The sequence below is a fragment of the Cricetulus griseus genome, chromosome 2, assembly GCF_003668045.3.
Source record: "Cricetulus griseus strain 17A/GY chromosome 2, alternate assembly CriGri-PICRH-1.0, whole genome shotgun sequence".
NCBI lineage: Eukaryota > Metazoa > Chordata > Mammalia > Rodentia > Cricetidae > Cricetulus > Cricetulus griseus.
Window position 1 is genome coordinate 323,682,843 of NC_048595.1, and position 22,105 is coordinate 323,704,947.

The window sequence follows — 22,105 nt, forward strand, 5'->3', positions numbered from 1 at the left end:
ACAATGTGAGCTTGTGCTGCATGGCAGTTTCACAACTGGTAGGCGCTGAGGTCTGGTGACGCCGGACCCAGACAGTGTCCCCGATCTGGTAGGAATGGGGAATGGTAGGATGGTCCCTCTGGTCTTTATAAGTTTTTTTTAAAAGGTGTGAGCCCATATGGCCTAGGGGTATGCTAGGGGGAGTAGGAGGACCCAGTCTCTAGTGTCCCCATCAGGGAGTGATAGGTACTGGCATCCCCACGCAAGGAAGTTCCCTTTGACTTAGCATTTCAACCAGGGAGAATGGACGGCGAAATTCTTTTCCAAACTGCTTCCTGCTGACTTTGGGACGAAGTTAGGGACCCCAGAAGGTTGAAATGCTAGTCAAAAGCAAAAAGGAATTTAGGCAACGGGGAATCCATCAGGGGCTTCTGGTTAGCAGACACTGTTGCAGAGATAGGGGGTGTCCATATCAGCAGACTAGTTCACATCCATAGCAAGTCTAGGGTTCGCAGTCTACTTAGAACAGTCTGAAGTCAGCAACTGGTACTCAGATGTCTGTCAGAAGCAGAAACCTGTTTAAGACATATTTAAACTAGGAACAGAGGTTAAAACTTATTTATAGAAGCCCACAGTGCAGAAAAAGCAGATATCTGGATATCTGTTCAAACAGCAAGAACATATTTATAACTTTGAGTCCTAGCAAAAACTACAGATTTGGGCTATAAGCATGTACATTTTTCTTCTGTCCAGAGAGCTAGGTATGGATTGGACAGGGGTGCCTTTGGCCTGATGAAAAGCCCTTTAAGTTTGTACTTAGATGACAACCAAAATAAACTTAAAAACCTTGAGCTTGTGCCTGAACAGTAGATAGTCATTATTTTATCAGCTAACATACTGACTAGTCTATAGTGGATCTAACTGTCTGATGCTGTCAAGCTGACAACCAGTAATATTTCAGAGATCTGAGAAGGGTATATTTTATCCGAATCTACTAAAAAGTGACAGAAGCCAGTTAGAAGTAGGTCCATATACAGTTAGCCAAACCCAAGTTTCTCCATTACCGTTGGAGGCAGCTGTCTCAAAGAACAACAATCTTCGCCAGGCCTATCTGTGAGAGGTTTTATTTTCTCTCTGTGGAAGAGGGACATGGAAAAGACTGACCTTGTTTTGTCTAGGCAAAGGGGTACAATCAATTTTCCAGCGTCCAGCAGCTTTGTCCACAGTCTCGGCCAGGTTCTGGCAGGCGGCAGGTTTCATATCTGAGCATCTGCTCATTGGTCCAGGTGCAGGAACTGAGGTGCCTGTAATCTTCGGGTCATTGTCAGGATCTGGCAGTCTGTCTGACATTATAAACTTTAAAGATAACAATTTAAATGCCATATTCTGAAGATCTCTGAAGCATTAGAGGTCTGTTTGTCTGTTTTAATTACTTGCCTTAAGCACACATTAAGTATACAGGTGGCTAGGTAAGGTCTTATTTCTGTAAATAATTTTTAGTCTGACTGTAACTGGTTTTAACTTAGTAAGATGTTTGAAACAGCACAGCTGAACTTAAAACTGCATAGAGCTACCTTATATTCCTTAAACAGTAGCTTAACTTCTTTCTTAGGCAGGGTTTTTCTGTGACTTTGGAGCCTGTCCTGGAATTCGATCTGCCGGACCAGACAGGCCTTGAACTCATAAAGATCCATCTGCCTCTTACTCCCGAGTGGTGGGATTAAAGGCGTGTATCCCCAATGTTCTAAACTTAAGGCGTGTGCTACCAACATCCTGAGCTTAAAGGTGTGTGTTATCAACATCCTAAATTTATTTCTAAAATATAAACTGTAATACCTTATAATAGATCAGCATCTTTCATAAAACAAAAACTTTACATTGTCAGGCTTTGCTCAAAAATAATTTTAAATTGAAGCTCTTTAAGTACAAACATTAATAAAAACAAACATAAAAAAAACTGGTTTTAAAAAGAAATTTAAATTCCCTTAAGGTCTTTCTGTAATATATAGAAGCATTAACATTGTAAATCTCAATTGAAAAACTTGTTTCTAAGATGGTACCTCTAATTTCCATGCGGTCATCTTTAGTCAAGATGGCGGTTTAAGTATTCCTTTTTTAATTTTAGCAAAATGGCGACCAGTCAAGTCATATGAACATTTTAAAACAAGTATATATAAAACAGAATTAGCTTAATATGGTTAAAATTTTAGACATGAGAAACCATAGCACAGTTTACATTTTTCTCTGACTTATAATAACCTTTTTTCTGATTTTTAACAACTTTCCTCTGACCTTTTATAACTTGCTTTGACCCTCCATAACTTTCTGTAACAATCTTCTCTGCTATGACTTGCTTGCTTTAATTTTCTATAACCTTTTAGTTCATTTCTCTGACTCTCTTAGACATTCTTAGACAAGTTTTCTTTTTTTTTTCTTTCCCTCTTTATTATTTAAGTCTCCTACATTTTTTTTTTTTATTTCTCAGTTAACATCAAAATTTTATCAAAGTCCTTTTTACAGTTCTTAATAACTTTAAGGCCGTTTAGATGTCCGGATCAGGCCAGATAAGTTTATACGCTCGAGCTGAGGAACAAAGAGTAATTCATTTGCGTTTATGCACATCAATTATAAAACAAAGGCCAAACAACACAGAACACAGAACAGGTTTTCGCAGCGCAGTTTCAACAGAGAGTCGAAAGAATTGGGGGGGCGGGTCGAAGAAGGGGGCCCTCCTTCTTCGTCCCCAGTAAAGATTGCACATCCCTCAAGTCGAGGGCCTTCTCCAAAGAGACTGGGAAAATGTCCAGTCATAGATCTAAGTTCAAAGTACAAATCCCTCACACTGAGGGCTTCCCAAGTTCAAAATACAAATCCCTCACACAGAGGGCTTCAAACGCTACCAGGACGTCTCCTGGAGCCGCGGTCGGGAGTTCGAACCCGTCAGTCCCTCCTCGGATCCGCCTACAAATGTACACAGCTGTATACTACAAACGCAAGCGCAATTCACAAGACAGACTCAGACCAGACAAGACAAAACAGCGGATCCGCACAACACTTACCTCCCAGACGTGGGTCGGTGGTCCCTGGGCGGGTCTCGATCCCGGACGAGCCCCCAAATGAAAGACCCCGAAGGGATACTTTCGTAGAGGGAGACCCACACACCCAGGAACCAGCGAGGCCACGAACTGGATGTAAAAAACAAGAGGCTTTATTGGAGACGCGGGTACCCGGGGCGACTTAGCTTTTCTGAGGCCAAGCGCGCCGAGCCAAGGGAAAGGGGTCCTTATATAGGGAAAAAGGCGCAAGCTAGGAGCAGGGATTCTATTTGATGGTTCAAATGAGGCACAGAGCCATTCCAGATCAGCATATTCTCAAGGTCTGGTGTCTGGTACAACAGACTTGATTCCTCCCTCCGCGCCCAGGTGGCTGACCTTGGGGGCGGAGACCTTGGGACGGAGTGTTTCTCAACGGGGGGGGCGTGGGGGCGAGGGGTGCTCGGCCCCAGCCCCGGCGCGGTGCCAGGGCAGCCCCGCCTGGGTGAACCGGCTTGGGAGGGAAAACGGCAGCCGGGGGAAGTGGAGGCCGGCGGGGGCAGGATGAAGGTGAAGCAGGGCAGCTCTGCGGCAGCTAGCAGCTGCCGGACAATTATCGCCCCGCGCTGCACTCTCCAGCCCATCCCGGCTGCTCCAGAGAGAACACCCAGCATCAGCATAGGCGGGGGGAAGACAGAGAGGCAGCGGGCCTTTCAGGGTTACCTTGCTCAGAATGGTTTCTTCGAGTTCCATCCATTTTCCTGCAAATTTCAAGATTGCATTGTTTTTTTCTGCTGAGTAGTACTCCATTGTGAAAATGTACCACAATTTCTCTATCCATTCTTCGGTTGAGGGGCATCTAGACTGCTTCCAGTTTCTGGCTATTACAAATAATGCTGCTATGAACATGGTTGAACATATGTCCTTGTTATATGAATGTGCTTCTTTTGGGTATATGCCTAGGAGTAGAATTTCTGGATCTTATGGTAGACTCATTCCCATTTTCTTAAGGACTCGCCATACTGATTTCCAAAGTGGCTGTACAAGTTGGCACTCCCACCAGCAGTGGAGAAGTGTTCCTCTTTCTCCAAATCCTCTCCAGCATAAACTGTCATTGGTATTTTTGATTTTAGCCATTCTGACAGGAGTAAGATGGTATCTCAAAGTTGTTTTGATTTGCATTTCTCTGATGACTAAGGATGGTGAAAACTTTCTCATGTGTCTTTCAGCCATTTTAGATTCCTCTATTGAGAATTGTCTATTTAGTTCTGTACCCCACATTTTAATTGGGTTGTTTGGTGTTTGGGGGACTAGCTTCTTGAGTTCTTTGTATATTTTGGAGATCAGCCCTCTGTCAGATGTGGGGTTGGTGAATATCTTTTCCCAGTCTGTGGGCTGCCGTTTTGTCTTGCTGACTGTCTCCTTTGCCTTACAGAAGCTTCTCAGTTTCAGGAGGTCCCATTTATCAATTGTTGATCTCAGTGTCTGTGCTACTGGTGTAATGTTCAGGAATTGGTCTCCTGTACCGATTAATTCAAGGGTATTTCCCACTTTGTCTTCTAATAGGTTCAGTGTAGTTGGATTTATGTTGAGATCTTTGATCCATTTTGACTTAAGTTTTGTGCAAGGCGATAGGCTTGGGTCTATCTGCCACTTTTCACTGCCAGATTCAAGATAACAGATCTGCAGTTAGTTGCTGTAGAGGGTGCACAGGCTTTTTTGTTTTGTTCTGTTTTGTTTTGTTTTGTTTTGTTTTGACACAGGGTTTCTCTGTGGCTTTGGAGTCTGTCCTGGAACTAGCTCTTTGTAGACCAGGCTGGTCTTGAACTCACAGAGATCCACCAGCCTCTGCCTGAGATTAAAGACATGTGCCACCACCACCTGGCCTGCACAGGCCTTTTTAAGTGACATATTCAGCTTAGGATTCTGCAGGGTCCCATACAGGCTGAGTTCCTCTCTGTTGGCATTGAAATTCCTGCCTCTAAGGATCTCTTTGAGTCCAAGGCCACCCAGATGTATACAAGAGTGAATTAGTCTAAAAGAGAATTATAAAGATTACACCTTTAATCCCAACATTAGGAAAGTATATAAGACAGAAACAAGATCTTAGAGAGGATTCATTCTCCAGCCACACTGAGGAAAGGTTACAGTCTGAGGCTTGGTGAGAGCTTGTGGAAATAGGACCAGCCCATTCAGACTGTGGTAGAGGTAAGAGGCTAGTGGCTGACTGCTTTACTTTTCTAATATTCAGCCTGAAGCTTGAACCCCAATATCAGTCTCTGGGTCATTTATTTATTCATGTTACATGTAGTAGCTCTAATCTGACAGAGAAGCAAAGACTGGGTAGAGGCAGGAAGCGCTGTAGTATCAAATACTGTATCATCCTCTTCCTTTCCCTCCTCCTTCCTCTCCTCCCCTTCTCCTTTTCTGTCCTCTCCAATCCCACCTCCATCTTCACTGCTGAGGATTGGGCCCAGGGTCCCTTACATGTCAAGCATTCACTTTAATACTGAGCAACACTGCCAAAATCTTCCTCCAACATTTTTCAAATTTTAAGCCATGGTAACAGAATAACCCAAGCAAGTAAAACATATCCATAATGCCAGGCTTAAAGAAAGCACAAGAGACTGAACCCATTTCTGTTTTAACATATATTCCAAGTTCAAAGTCAGAGCTGCCCCTGACTTCTCCCAAGGCTGGGTGAGCTAATCGTTAGGGACCTTGTCTCTAGGTCTGGTAATGATGGCTGGAGCCAGGTGGCTCACAGAACATAAGAAGAGAGGGAGGCATAGGTAAATCCAGAAAGGATGGAGGTCTCACATTCTCATAAAGGAAATAACTCTTTTTCTAAAAGTGTGAAGAATGCGCCACTTCCTCTATGGGAACCCAGAGCACAATGGATGCGGGGCCCACTGTATTCTGTTGCAGATTTATCTTTCCGACTGATTGCATCGAAAGTTTGCTTCCCTTTCAGGGCAGATGTTTATATAATACCCTGTTCAATATAGTTTTAGTTCTGGCTTTTGGGTCTTTCCTTCCTGGAATTCCTCTCAGTATACTTACTTAAAAAAAATGAGTAACTTAATATTTACCTTATTTTCTACAAGTGTCATAATTTCAATTTTGTTCTTGCTGATTACTCTCTAATGAAGTTGTTAAATAAGATTGCAGCAATGACACATTAAAATCTGACTAGTAACTCAGTGTGTTTTCATTTTAGAACCCTATTCCTTAGTGCTTGAGGCAGTCTTTCCTATCCAAGCTCTTGCTCACATCTGAACTAATTGGAATTAATTTGATCATTCAGTTATAATAAGCTTTGTGATATGGAAGCTTACTTCTTCCATCTCATAAAGTGAGAATGCTTAGAGAAGGTGTTATCCAAGGGACTGAAACTGCCTTTGGAGTTTAAGAGCTGCAATACTCCCCTCTTAAAATGGAACAGCTGAGTCAGATGGCTCTAAATTGGCTTGAAGTGTCTAAAGGAAATAGAATCTATATATCAAAGAGACAGCTACACTCCCATGTTCAATGCAGCACTGCTTACAGTAGCCAAGAAATGAGGAGTGTCCATTAGCTGATGACTGGATAAAGAAAACATGGTAATTATACCACATTTTGGTAGTAAATGGAATATTACTCAATCATACAAAAGAATCAAATAACAATTTGTGTCTTTATGGATATTACACTAGAGATCTTCATGCTAAATAAATTTAACCAGCTATAAGAAGGCAAAGTACTTCATTATTTCACTTTTACATAGAAATTATGAGTGTTATTTCATGGAAGTTAAGGATAGAATTGTGGTTTTTAGAGGCTGGGGCAGTAGTGGGGACAGAGTGATGGAGAAAAATGACTCAGTTGTTACTACATCAGGTAAAAATGAGAAGTTCTGGTGTATTGTTGCCCTGTAGTGAGATTGGGGTAATGATAATGCACTGTGAATTTCAAAAAGCTGAAGAAAGATTTTTAAAAATTCTCATCATTTTTATCATAAGAGGTAATGGAGATAGATATACTTAACCTAATTTAAACATTATATAATGATTTATACACCATCATTTGGTACCCCATTTTATGTATAATTGATATTGTTTTGTGTACCAGTGAAATAAATATAATTAATAGGAAAATTAAATCCAAATAGGAAAGGGTGGACAGGTGAGAGGTCACTTGTCCTGACTTGTTGGTGACTGCAGAACAGACTGGATATTATTGTGGGTGAAAGTTTGAGGGAGGACTTATTCCGCAGTGGACACAGTGGACACCTTCCAAGCCACCCGTTCAAGCAGTTGTCTAGCCCCCGCCCCAGTGAATGTCATGATTAACTGTGAAGCCACTGCTCAAAAATATTCCCTTGGGAACCAGTCTCTATTCAGTGGGAGGTGGGATGCCAACACAAGGAAACCATCAAGATGCTGGATGTTTCTGAAGTCGTTGTGGTGGTAGTGATGGTGTATGTGTGTGTGATTCGAAGTGCAAAAAGAGATCATCTAGATACAGCCTTTTTTTCTTCCAAACACTGCAAGCAGGCTTCTTTTGTGAAGTTACACAAACAATCTAGTCTGAATGACTGAATACAAAGCAGTCAGAGAAATTGATGAGGAGTATGAGCCAGAGACCTTAGGCATCACTTCCTGTGACAACTTGATGTTAATCAAAAATGACAAAACATGAAAAGCCTGAGGTACCAATTGTCTTGACTGCCCAGAAGACGAGGGCAATCTACATATGTGAATGTACCATAAATAACTGCCTGTCTGCAACCCAGCTGGATGAATTCGCATTAAAACTCTGAGAGATGGTCAAAATCACTTCTGGGTAAACCCAGTGTACATACTGAAATCTCCAGAGTTTTGTAGTTGGGAAACAGGGTATGCTTTAGCATGAAGATCATTGACAGAAGCAGGTCTGGCTTCTTGTTCCCTCAAAAAGCAAGACAGGGTAATGGACTTATGCATCTAAATTCTGCTTATTAAATCAATAACTACACACCAAGACAGCTCTCTAGCTCCTAGTGTTTTCTCCAAAACTGCAACTCCTCTCACTTCCTAGCTTGATGTCTAATTGAAGGTGATGCAGTGAATGAATGAGTTGCTGTCTCATCCTTACTTCTTGAATTCCTGTCTTGAATATATATACTCCATTGAAGTTGAACTCTCTGAAGTCTCTAATGTACAGGTCCATGATAATCTGAGTTCATATATCAAACCAAGCAAAAAAGGCTGGTTAACCTCCGTTCATGATGTGATAGGCTGGTTAACCTCCATTCATGAGGTGATAGGCTGGTTAACCTCCATTCATGAGGTGATAGGCTGGTTAACCTCCATTCATGAGGTGATAGGCTGGTTAACCTCCATTCATGAGGTGATAGGCTGGTTAACCTCCATTCATGAGGTGATAGGCTGGTTAACCTCCATTCATGAGGTGATAGGCTGGTTAACCTCCATTCATGAGGTGATAGGCTGGTTAACCTCCTCCATTCATGAGGTGATAGGCTGGTTAATCTCCATTCATGATGTGATAGGGTAGTTAACGTCCACCGATAATTTGATGGGATTTAGAGTCCTCTGGGGAACAGAACTCTGGGTGTGTCTGTGGGGCATTTCCAGAGAGATTAAACTGAGGCTAGGAGAACCACCCTGACTCTGCATGGCACTATTCCTCCCGGCTAGGCTTGACCTGAAAAACATGTGTGAATGTGAGTGGAGCACCATTGTTTATTACTCTGTTTCCCAAATGGGGGTGCAATATGGCCATCTGCCTTACACTCCTGGCACCTTACCCCCCCTTCCCCGTTATGGTGAACTGCTGTTGGGAGCTATACAGCTTGGCATGAACCTTTAGGCCAAACTTGGCAGGCCACACAGTTATAGAACTTTCTTTTGATTATAAATGGCTTATTGAAGCATGAACACCCAGAAGGAACAACACGATCCAGACGTCAATCCTTTGTTCCAACCACAGGCCCACTTACCTAGGTAACCCTCCCTAACCCCACCACCCATGAACTTTTACCCTGTCAATATCCTCCTTCTATAGTTTTCTGACATCCTGTTTAAACTAACACCTGGCTCTTGGCCTCTTCTCCCTCTCCCCTTTACCACATGGCTATTCACTATGGCTATAATGAACTAAGCTAACCTGGGAAAAATAAAATTTGCCTATTGATCAGAATCCTGTCTTGTGGTCATTGTCTCTGTGTCTCTTGTCCCCATTCCCCTCCCTGGATATCTTGCCCTAGGTTGCTGTCCCGTGGGTCGGGACAACTACAGACTGCATCCACAGACTGAGAGCCAGAATAAACTCTTCCTCTTTAAGTAGCTTTTGTCAAGTATTTTGTCTCAGCGACAAGAACAGGAACCAGATACAGAAGCTTCATCTTATCTGCCTACACTATCCTTTCTTCTGTCTTCTGAGAACGTGCCTGGGCAGGGTAGAGCTCCATCCTAAGAGTGAGAAATAGGGCACAGTGTTCCGGGTTGATATTGATGGGCTATCTTGGCAAACAGCGTGTTCATGACCATACAAGGGAATTGGGAACAAGACAGGGAGGTACATATCAGAGTTGGCATGAGAACCAGGTTTGTTCTGAAGATGGATAAAGGAAGCCAGCTGCTTGAAAACACAGGAGCATGCATCCCTTCAAACAGAGAGAGCAAAACTAGTTCCCATGCATGCTTTGCAATCCACTGGCCCTTTCCTTATTCCTATGTAGCTCTGTCTGCCCTCCTACCCAGACAAGTGCCTGGTGCTATGAAAGTTTGCCTTGCTTTGGCCTGTTATTTCCCACTGATTGACAAATAGCTTTTACTACTCCCAGACTCCTAGAAACTTGCCACACACACACACACAGGACTTCTGACCACAGTCACTGTCAGAGCTTCCATTGGCCTTCATCTGCCCAACTGATTGGTTATGAAATCAATACCCACCAATTATAGAATGAAGACTGAATTTTACTTTTCTCTTGAGACTTACTCCCCTGTCTCAACTCCTTTTGTGGGAGATGAAGTAGCCTATTATGTTTGGAGTGCAAATCACCCAGGATATTTTATTTTGAGAAGAGTCACATGTCCTTAAGTTTTAGGGTCTTGTCTCATCTGCTCTCAAACCCTGTATGGTGGTTTGAATAGGAATGCCCCCCTCATAGACTCATGGGTTTGAATGCTTGATCCATAGGGAGTACCACTATTGGGAGATGAGGCCTTATTGGAGGAAGTATGTCACTGTATAGGTGGGCTTTGAGGTTTTATATGCTCAAGGCTATGCCCAGTGTGGCACATAGTCTCCTTCTACTGTCTGCAGATCAAGATGTAGAACTCTCAGCTCCTTCTCCAGCACTATATTGGCCTACATGCTACTATGCTACTCACCATGACTATAATGAACTAAACTTGTGAAAGTGCAAGCCTGTCCCGTTAAATGTTTTCCTTTATAAGAGTTGCTGTGGTCATGGTGTCTCTTCACAGCAATTGAAATCCTAACTAAGACACCCAGCTACTTACCCTCTCTTGTGATTTATTCCTGATTATATAATTCTAGTTGTCTTCTCTCAATCTTGGTAGATATTCCCTTATACCAAAGAAAATAATGACTAGCTTCCTAGCCTAACAGCCTGTTTGCTTTTGGTAGCCATCCCTTCCTTGTTCCTTGCCGTGTTCTTTACCTGTGGAATGGTTAGTACAATTTAGTGCTTTTATGTATTTTGAACTTCTGGCTTGGGGTCAACCCCTAATAACCAATATTTCTTGATTATTACGGCAGATATGTTTCTCCCTTACAGACTTTGTCATTTATATCCATGCCAAATTCTTGAAATCCCAGTGTCTGCTTCACTTTTTGCTCCTACATTTAAACATCTCTTTCCTTCTAGCAGTTGATGTGGCTGTGACCAGATTCTTGAAACCAGCTTGGTTCCATCACTGCTTAGGCCTGTTAGAATGCTAGTGCCAGTACAAATGACAACCATTCTGCATCTGCATGGACAGAGGAAACTCACAAAACATCCAGATACTGAAAGTGGAGCCACCCTCTTAAAACCAGTAATAGTGAGCCACCAACTGTCTCTTCTTGTAGTCCCACAATCTTCTGATTTTACTTCAGTCTTTACCATTCTTCACACTGTTTTCCTTTATGATCCTATTTTGCCCTTCATAACTTGATCTGTCATATATCAGGCTATGATTAGTTCCTCATGGATGAAGTATCCACCATTCACTTCTGTTCCAGGTAGATATAAAGAAGGAAAGGCTTCTTGTAGTAAAACAGTCACCCTCACCCTCACATCAGCAGAGGCCACTACTAAGGAACACCCAAAGGAAACTTTAGGAAGTGAGCATTCCATAAGCATATCTAATACAATTAACTCCAGGAATATGACTGAAAATTGATCAACTCAATGGCCATGCATGGATAGGTCAATAATACTAATAAAGGCAAACTGCTGCAAAGTGATAGAAGTTGTGTTAAATATTTCAACATAAGTGACTGGAGTAGTCAGGTGCACGAGTTTGGCTAAGAAATGTGTACTAAAAAAAGTTAATACATTAATGAAATTTAAAAAGCCTGGGATATGTGTATAAATTTGAGTTGATGACTCAATCAATACTAAAAACCTCCTGTGGGGACAGATGAGGCCAAGCAAGTCATTTTGAATTTATTTGGAAAAGATATTTCTAACTATTGGAAAACATGCCCAGAGTGTTATATAGTTCTATGAAAATATAATTAAACTAATTAGAGAATTATAATTAGCATCGATTAAGTCTCCTTTGTTGGAAGAGCAGAAAAGCATATCAGATATGATTATGTGGAGATGATTAATAGAAGCTGATGAGGGCAAGCAAATCTGGGAAAGGACAACCTTACCAAGATATCAATTCTCACAGCTCTCTGTGTCCTCCAAGGACAAAATCCCGGGTGCTGGAAGCAGGCAGAGAAGTCCTTTTTGTTTCCTCCAAGCTTATGTGGGAAAAGCTAAACACTTGGTGAGGAGCTGTTAACAACAGACTGTGTGGCCCTGGGACAGTAAGGGTCACTGAGCAGGTTCTGTGGCCATTACCTGAAGGGAAGAGCACCCAGAAAATCAGGAACATGCAAGAATCTAAATATCCCTATTAGAGGCTAAAAGTTCGATGCTCGATTGCACCCTGGTGATAACTAGGGTGAACTTAGGCACACTGTCTAGTCTTCTATTCCTCAATTGGGGGACATGAGATAGTAACTCCTATTACACTGGGAAGTCGGAATTTTCTTGATCTATACAGTATATAAGATAGCAAAGCACCTTGCCTGACAAGAAGCAGACAGAAAATAGGATCTCGAGTGGAGCGCAACACACTTTGGTGTGTCTGAAAATAGTAATATTTCTCCTGGTTTATGCCGATATAACCTGCAGGCAAAATTTTATATTTATGAATCAAAGAACAAGTGTTTGGAGTCAGAGTTCTTTGTAATAAGAAAGCCAGGGAAATTTTAATGGAATATCTCTGTCTGTCTGTCTGTCTGTCTGTCTGTCTGTCTGTCTGTCTGTCTGTCTGTCTGTCTGTCTCTATCTCTTTCCATTCTGCAATTGGCAAAAAGAATTGCTGTACTTTCCAAGTCTTTACTTCAGGCATCCTGTCTTGTCATTGTCTACAGGTTCTCCTATAATGTCTATAGGACCCTTTAATGTTTCCTAATTTCATCATGGAAGTAGCTGTCCCTGAACTCTGCTGTAACGATAAGTCTTTTCACCAGCCGTCTGAGTTCCACCTGCCACATGTTAAGGTTCCAAGTAACACAGAGACTTATATTAGGTACAATGCTGTTGGCCAATGACTAGGATCTCTTATCTGCTATCTCTGTCATAAGTATTAACCATAATTATTAATCTATATATTTTATAAAGACTTATCTGATTGAGGACACCGGTGGTGTGTGTCCTCTCTTGTCAGGCTCACATGGCAGCTCCAGAGAAGAGAGCAGGAGGAAGGGGAAAAGAATGGTGTCAGAACGTGATTTTATGAACTTCCACATAAAAACTTGACAAAAGCTCAAAAAGGTATTTTAGAAGTAAAAGAACAGAAACAAGCACAACTTCGTGGTAGCAGCATTTTCTCAGGTGGTCTCTTTTGCCAGAGACAAGCAGAGGCTCGTGACTCCTTTAAGAGAGACTTCCTGACTCAGCATAAGCAGCAAAAAACTTGCTAAAATTTTGTGGTGTGTACGAGCAGCTAGCAGTGGCAGTGGCCACATCTCCAAGCTGGCAGCATGCTGCTTGATTGCAGCATAGACCAAGGCAGTGAGCACAGCTCTCAGTGCTGGCAGTAAACGCACCCCCGCCATCTTGGAAAGACAGCAGCTAAAACAGCCGAGGCTTTAATTTTAGTAATGTTGCTTAGCAGATAAAAGACTGTGTGGCCAGTAAAAGGTAAAGATTTACAATAAAGACAGATTCAGATGAAGAAAAACCTCTAAAGATTTACGTTGTGTTTAATAGAAAAAAAGAAAAAAGCCGGTGGTGGTGAAGGGACTAGCTCCCCATTTCAGCAGCCATAACAGCTGAACATGTGCTTGTCTGACCTTGCCTTGGTCACTAAGAGGTCAGATGTCTGCCTTATGGCAAGGAACCAATCAGAAGTTAGCTGGTGGCTCTATGTTTTACGGCTTTGGGTGTGCTTTACGGACAAGTGCACAGCAATGACGCACAGAGCATAGCAACCGCCCTGGGAAGGGCCTATGGGCCATAACAACCAGTTGGCCAATAAACACAAGGCAAGCCCTCCAAGCCTGGAGGCACACCAATCCTGAGCCTGTGCGTACCCCTAGACACTCCCCTTACAATGCCCTACAAGATCTCTATGCATCCGGTTCGAGCTGTCTTTTCTAGCCATCCACCATGGTGGATGGATGAAAGGCCTGAGATAACATGGGGTTAGCTTATTAAATAACAATAAAGCCTCATGCAGTTTGCATCAAGCTTTTGACTCTGCATGGTGATTGGGGTGGTCTCGGTCCTGGGCTGAGATCCTGGAGGCCTGAGCTTTCCGGGGTCTTACAGTGGTGGTGCATGCCAGTAGGATTTGCTGAAGGAAACAGAGGCAGGCAGATTTCCACAGAGAAACCCTGTCTCATAAAAGGAAAACATAAAAGTGTAGGGAGCCGTTCCTGCATTCTCCATTACAATGATGGTAACACATCCCAGGCGGGCTGCCAGCCTTTATTAAGGAACGGGATTCTTGGGCCGGGGTCTCCGCTCTGGTAAGCTTATGCTCTCTCACTCTCAAGATGCATTAAAGCTCTCCTGCAGAAGGATCCGAGTGTCCTGTGTGTTGTTCTTGCCGGCGAGAACATATAGCGCGCGGGACATAAAAGTAAAAGAAATAAAGTAATGAAAAAGCCTCGTAAGATGGAAAATACGCAGAGAGTCTGGATACTATTTCCTATATTGTTGTCTTTAAATTGTTTGATTGCTGAGGAAAGAGCAACAACTGCTAAAATACATTTGATTATCAATGCTGCTGAATTAATCCAACTTATATATTTTAAAAATGCTTTGACTTCTGAATTTAAAAATAAGGACAGGTTACTTGGAAAAAGTTTTTGCTTGTGTTTACACAGAAAATGAAAAGCTGAGTATTCCTTCCAGACTAATATGGTTTGATTAAGCAAGACCCCCTGAAGCAGTGACCCAACTGATCCAACATCCAAAACAGCTGAGATGATGCAGTCATAGATGGACCAGGTTTCTGTGTTTTATCATGATCCCCATGGTATGGATATTGCCCCCAACCAGCAGGAAGCAGTTTGGAATGAACTGTGCCCAAATTCCAGAATATTGTTTATAAATGTTTGTTTTCTTTTAAATGGGGTTGGTTATAAATGGTAATGATCACAGTCAATCTCTTTTTAAAGAAAAAAGGGGGAATGGAATATAGAAATTAATACTTTGCATTGTATGGATTTTATTTATTGATACAAATTTAAGGTTAAATTTGTTATATGTATGTGTCTCCTCAATTAACTATGGTTCATCATGTCCCTGGGGGTGTTGACACTTCTTCTCTTTGATTATTCAGAGAGTGCTACGATTATTTCCACTGTTTCACCACTGTAAGTTGTAATGAGATATTTGTTCTCCCAATACAGCTGAAGATCTATGAGGGAAATGCTGGCCATCCCAATATACTCAAACACATCACAGATGAGATCAACACTACACAGTAGAAATGCTACTTACACAGTTGTTCAATTATCTAATCAAATAAGATTTTTGTTGATTGACAGGCTATTTCTAAAGTGTTGTAGTTCTAAGAACAGTTCTAGGGACACTCAATTTCTGTGCACTATCCTCTGATATAAAATGTAGAAAACAGAAGTTTTTCCTTTCTTCCTTTTCTTTTTTTTCTTTGCATGACCCTCCCCTTTTGTACACTGCAGGTCTTATCACAGTCTCTTTTGGTCCCAGAGTCTCCACAGAATGAATAGAAGAATGAGGCCACTTTGATTTGGATTGATAGAGATAGTGAGCTTTTTGATTGTTAATGTAAGATTTCACCAAAATCAATGATACCTTGTCCCCTTTCTCCTGCCTGTGGCTAATAGAGACTGTGACAGACAAAGTACAAGGTGACATTCTTTTTCTTGAACTTTCTCTTGGTTAATAGCTTACCTGCAGAACACAGCAGGCAATGGTGTCTGTGTGGCCAATCTTAAGATGGAGCTGTAATTTCATTGTACAGCTTGTTTTATAATCCTCACTTCATTTTCACTTTCTTTCCACCTCTCTCTCACCAGTGTTTCCCTGACATTCCAAGTAACTTTTTTGGGTGGTACCTGTGGTAAGATGGAATATAAAAGACACAGGATAAATGGGTGAGATTGCTTTCATCTTGCTTGATGATCTAGGACTAAAGTTAATAGGTTTAAGTTAGTTATGCTAACATATCATGTAATTTTATAGCAAATAAGATACACTTGTATAATGAAATTTTTACATGGTTTTGAAAGATAGTGAGTTCTAATAAACACATTTTCTTTAAAATTAATATATTCTTTGTTATTTAGCAGTTCAATCATGGGGGAAGTAGCATAGTTATAGAATTATTGACCCCAGTCTAGATAAAATTCAGCTTTTAAATGTCAAGTTTTTGCTTTGATTTTTGTGGGTATTTTTGTTAACACACACACAAAAACCACACACACACACACACACACACACACACACACACACACACACACACACAATTGCAATCAGCTAAAATAAGACTCCTCCCTTCTCATACCATAGTCTGCACTCCTCAATAAGTAGACTGTGAAATAAAGTATATTTCTAAATACTTTAGATTAAATACTTTAATCAATTCCCAACAGACTTTTGCATTCCAGGGCTTTAGAGCCAGTGACCTGTGCAAGACCACACAGCAAACAGAACAGTGCTTCCCAGGCTGTAGATGACACGGGTTCTCAGAGAATGCTTGCAAGAGGAGAAGAAATTATTGACAGTCCAGGGAGAATTGTGGATTGGCATAGCATGTCCCAAAGTTACTGCTTTGGAAAAGATAAAAAAATCATTTAAATACAAAATTTCTTACATGATTTTTATAAAATTCAACTTTACAAATTAAAGTTCTTCTCATTTACCTGGAAATAAAGTGGAGTTTAAGTGCTGTATTTATTGAAAGCAAGAAGAGGTTTCTTTCCAGTTTGAACTTCCAAATTGCTTCCTACTGACTTTACACTAGTAACGACATGCCTCCATTATGTTATGATGGTTTTCTTGTTCAATGTGTTTGGAAAGCATCAAGTTATGCTTCATCATGCATTGTGGGTTTGAAATGTTATTTTTTCATCCTGAATAGCCAAATAGCATCTAAAGAGATTCCAAAGTTAACATCAACTATGCGGCCTAATGTTCTAAATTTCAGTATGTGATTATAGAGTGAAATATTCCTTTTTCCTCACCATTACAGAACAATGGAATGGAATAGGCTAGGATACTCCTGGATGCACAAGTAGGCAGTGTGTAGCTGATTTTGAGGCTGTCCTTGCCCAGCCTCATCTCATCTGTCTGTGTTGAGCACTGAGCTAGCTGTGCACCCACCCTCCAGTTTTTGGAATGAGGAACAAGGCACCTTTGTGCACTGTGGTTCTTTGCTCCCACACTCCTTTCCCAGCTCTCTTGGCAGTACTCCCATGTGTCCTGGAATTGATACTGGTCCAGTCACACCACACGGCTGGCTCTGGTTTTCTAGTTCATCATTGAGCTGTCTCCAGCAGCATGCAACTTGCTTGCCAGGTTCTTTGCATTTGTCTCATATCCTAAGCATTGGGCTAGTTCCTGTTCTCTTTTTACTACCAGTCAAATTCCCTTGGACAGTCCTACCTCACAGGATGCATCCTTTGTTCCCACTGCCAAAGAGAGGTCACCATGAGTCACTCCTCCCCTTTTGGACTGTTTCATTTCATTTTCTGTCTCACTGGAAAGGGACTTGATCTGACACAACCCCCTTTTGAATCTCTCCCTATTTGTAAACCACTATTGAGGTCAATATTCTGCCCACTCCTGTTCTCCAACCCACTGCTTAGGATAGCCTCCCTTGCACTCTGAAATTGCTAAAAGTGCCAATGGTGTGATGTTATGTTTACTTTACTGTGGAAGCCAGCACTGCCATTAAGTGGAAATTGAAGTTGTTCCCTAACATCACTTAACAGGAGTTAAGATCTGGAGTATGGTATACTCATAAGGACAAAGAACACAATGTTTCTTACTTTAGGCCATGCTCTACATTGGGATCCTGAGTAGAAAGATCAAAGTTTCTTCTTACTGTCTTTCATGCTACCTACAAAGAAGACTGAATGTGGGTTAGGAAGCTTGTAGTCTTGGATAGTTAAATAAGAACCTGGAAACTAAAAGTAAGATAACTAGATAACAATTTTAGAGAGTCCATGCAATACTGGATATCATTTAGTTTTATTGTCTTTTTTCTCTACAAAAGTAACACCAGGAAAGAAATCAAATGAAAAACATTAGAACAGCTTTAAAGTCTATGAAAGAACTACTGGCATCCTCATAATAATAAAATTCAAAATTATAAATATTAATGCATTTATTAATATTATGCTAAGGGTTAATATCAATCATCTATCTATCTGTGTATGTATGTATCTACCTAATCTGTCTACCTGTATGTGTGAATCTGGATACATGCAAACATGTACATGTGTATACAGTGTGTGTGGAAGGCAGAGGTCAACCTGTAATGTTTTTCCACAGAGTGACTGCCCACCATATTTTTTATTGTGATTCAGGGATCCCTGACTCAGCAAGGCTGTCTGGACAGTGAGCTTCAGGTATCCTTTGGTCTCTGTATTCCCAGCACTGAGACTATAGATTATAGTATGACATCAAGTCTAGCTTCTTATAAGCTAGTGCTAGAGACTGAACCCATGCTTGCCCAGCCAATGTTTTACACACTGAGCCATCTCCCCATCCCAAGATTAGCCCTGTACTTAACTTTACATGCTTAGGATAATATTATTGCTTCTGTTTACATGGAAAGGGATGTAATTATTTAATCAGGTAGATTAAATAATGTGTCTAATCTCACACAACAAGTGACTTAGCCAAAATTAGAAGCTAGATGTATTCAATCTGTTTTAAACCTGCTTTTTCTACTATGCCAGGATAAATTTTCTTAGCCACAAATTTGTTGAGACTGCATCAGCCAGGCTTGATGCACAGAACTAAAATGACATTGATAACATTTTCTGACAAATTGGGACCCCATTTTTCATGTAAATCCTGATTTTTCTTATTAGTTTTCTTCTTCTGTTTGTACAGATATTGGCTGTATCTTTGCACATAGCTGGTCAAATTGAGCAGCAAATCACTGCCATAGTTGTAAGCATCACTTAGGCAGCTGTGTTCTACAGGTTCTCTGTAGCTCAGAAACCCTGGGAGTCATGGACTGTCTTGATGGATAGTCATTGCAAGCTGAGAGGTCTGCTCACCTTTGCTTTTAGACTTGCTCCTTTTCTTGGTGTCACTTTTAATATCAAATTCTAAATATAAAGAACATCTATACTTAATTCATGCTTTCCAAACAGTGACAGTAATTGATAACTATCTTGCCTGATCCACCTCTAAGAGGAAGCAAGGATGCTTAATAGCAACCCGGGCAGTAGGCTAACATCACTGGTGCCTTCTACATGAATAAAGACATCACCTCTGTTTCCTTTTAATTTTCTTTCCTTTCCCTTGCTTTTCTTCCTTTTCTTCTATTTCTTTTTCTTTTTAATGAAGTTGAGATTTACTAAGAAAAAGTGTGGTTTTAAAGATTTCTTTATTTTTATTTGTATGAGTGTTTTATCTGGATGTTTGTAAATGCACAGCGTTTGACCTTGGTGCCCATGGAGGAAAAAGAGAGTGTCAGATCCCCTGGAACTGGACTTATAGATGGTTATGAACCACTGAGCCATCTCTCTGGCCCCAAGAAAAGGTACAGATGTAGATTTAAGATGAAAGATTGAAGGGAATTTAAGGATAATAGTATACATTCAAGAGGAAGTAGAAGTTTCTAAAAGAACATTTGACATTCATCTATTTTTTTATCTATAGTTCCTGAATTCTGGGGTTCCTCACTCCTTTCTCCCTTCCCTCCTTACCTCCCTCTCTTCATTTCCTTCTATCCTGTCTTCATCATTTTCTCTTTCTCCTATTGGGTCAGGCTGGGAATATCCAACATATTGAAGGACATGAAGAACAGAAAAATGGGCAAGTGTGAAGAGGAAAAGAGGAGATCTGAGCTCACCATGGTATACTAAGTTCCAAGGCTGAAATCATCAGGCCAATCTTGTCCTAGAGATGTATTCACATGCACAATACAATTGCAGGTAGAAATTTTAGTCCATGTTAACCCTGCCATAAAATTCTGTGTGATTAAGACCCTCTAGTGATCTACACTATATCATCCTCCCTCTCAAAATACAAAGGCATGATTTTTCATGATCTCATATTCGATGACTGGAGTATACCTCACTATCATGGTTCCAAAGTTGTTTGCTGCATTAGGTAGTATTTCTATGGCTCACCTGCAACTTCCTTGTTGGCTTCTACATTGGTATTCTCCCTTAGGAAACTTACGTTAGAACAGGCTGTATAGAACTTCTTCAGCTATAGAATTGTCTTCTCCATGCACAAAAGCTCCAGTTTGTGCCTTAGTTGCTGTCACATGCCAGCTGTTTCATACTGTTCTCCAAGAGAGGGCAGGTCTCTACTGTGTGGTCTCCCTGGGTCAGTTTCCAACCAACAGCTTCTCCCATCTCAAACCAACTACATGGAAGTCATTGGGACATCTTGTAGTGCAGGTGATTCTTGAGCTTTCTTTGCAAAAGGTAAATACATTAACAGGTCAAGTAAGACAGTATATGAAGTACATATTTTATTTATTACTTAAATTTAATCTGATCAGCTAAAGAAGCAATGGAAGGTTCTAATATCTCCCTTTCTGAATTGCAGACTCAAATTAACTTTCACATGTATTTCCTTGATCTCGGTTTAAATGGCAAATGCCTCCTTAAACCGTTCCTCAGGTCTTCCTCTAGAAGTAGTTCAATAGGACTGTCTGATTTATTTTCATGTGAGTTTTGGTTTTTAATCCATGTCAATACATAAAGGTTCGATTTGTGGGAAATAGTGACTGGAACAAATATGATGGTGTTTAATACCAGATCTCAACTTTTTTTTGGTCTGATTTCCATCATGTTGTTGTCTCTTCTCAGTTGTATAGTTAAAAGACTGCTAACCATTCCGCTCTACCCTTTTCTACTCCTACTTACTTCTCTTCCTCTCTAAATCTGATGTGCTTATACTCTGCTAAATTAAAAACCAATTTATTTTCTTTTCTTTTTTTTAGCTTGCTTTGATTTATTTTCCTTAATTCAATGCCAGTTTCTCTCTTGGATAAATATGTCATACCCAAGAGCAATTTGTTACAAAATTCAATTTCTCAGCAGGTATCAGAGAAGACGTCTCATGGTTAATTAAAAAAAAAAAAAAACTCTCCTGTGTGATAACTTACATGTATCATGGGATGTTTCAGCATATGTGCATGGATTGATACACATATCTGCTTCTAGTAGTCAGACATCAGCAAGATGTTTCTGGGTGGCTCAGTGGAGAAAGTACCTAACATCTCTGCTTAATGATAAGGAGAGCGCTTTCACTAAAAAGTCAGGCATGGATGAATCAGAACTAACTCTGACTACATAAACGGGGTTATGGAAGAGAACACTGAGTTTAACTTCCAAGAAAAACCTATGGAGAAAATATGTGATGTGTTACTGATTCCATAAACCTACTTTGGAATCATAGAATCAAGCAGCCTTACAGGTGGTGAGCTGCTTAGAGAGCAGCCATTTCAACTTCTCATTTTACTGATTGGGGAAACTGAACTCAGAGAGGCAAATGACTCTTTGAAGACAATCCATTTCACATTAGTGTTCAGTTGGGTATTTCCTGAGTATCTTATTCATGGTCTACATATCTCAGCATGGCTTAGAGAGTTTCCTCCGTTCCATCAAACAGGTTCATTTAAGCACTATCCTTCTGGCTTTAAAGATTTTTTTTTGCCAGTTAAGTCTTTAGAGCTAAATTACCCAACATGTGGTCTAGATTGAGATCCTTTGCACAAAATCTTATATCCCAGAAGATAAAATGACCCAATGTACATCAAGAGATGATTGTGGAATATAAACGTTTATAGATTCATGGAAGTGTGTGTTAGGATTGGGTTCCCTGAAAGAAGATTCTGAGGCAGAATTTTGAGGGAGAATAATTTCTTTTAGAGGTAATCCAAGAAAGCCCTGGCTGAATAGTGGGGCTGTGTGCTGAGGAAAGCAAGTACTGCATTACCACAGGTACCCAGAGCTTGCCATGGGATATGGATCTCTCCCATTAGTGGTGTGGGGTAGTCTTAAAGTTCTGCTCAAAAGTTACCAATGTCTCTATGCAATCAAGTGTCTCCTAGGGGTAAGCCTTTTGGGTCTGCCCTGAGAAAGGCCTCTCTCTGATTCCTAGGACCAGAAAAACACCCAGTCGGAGATAG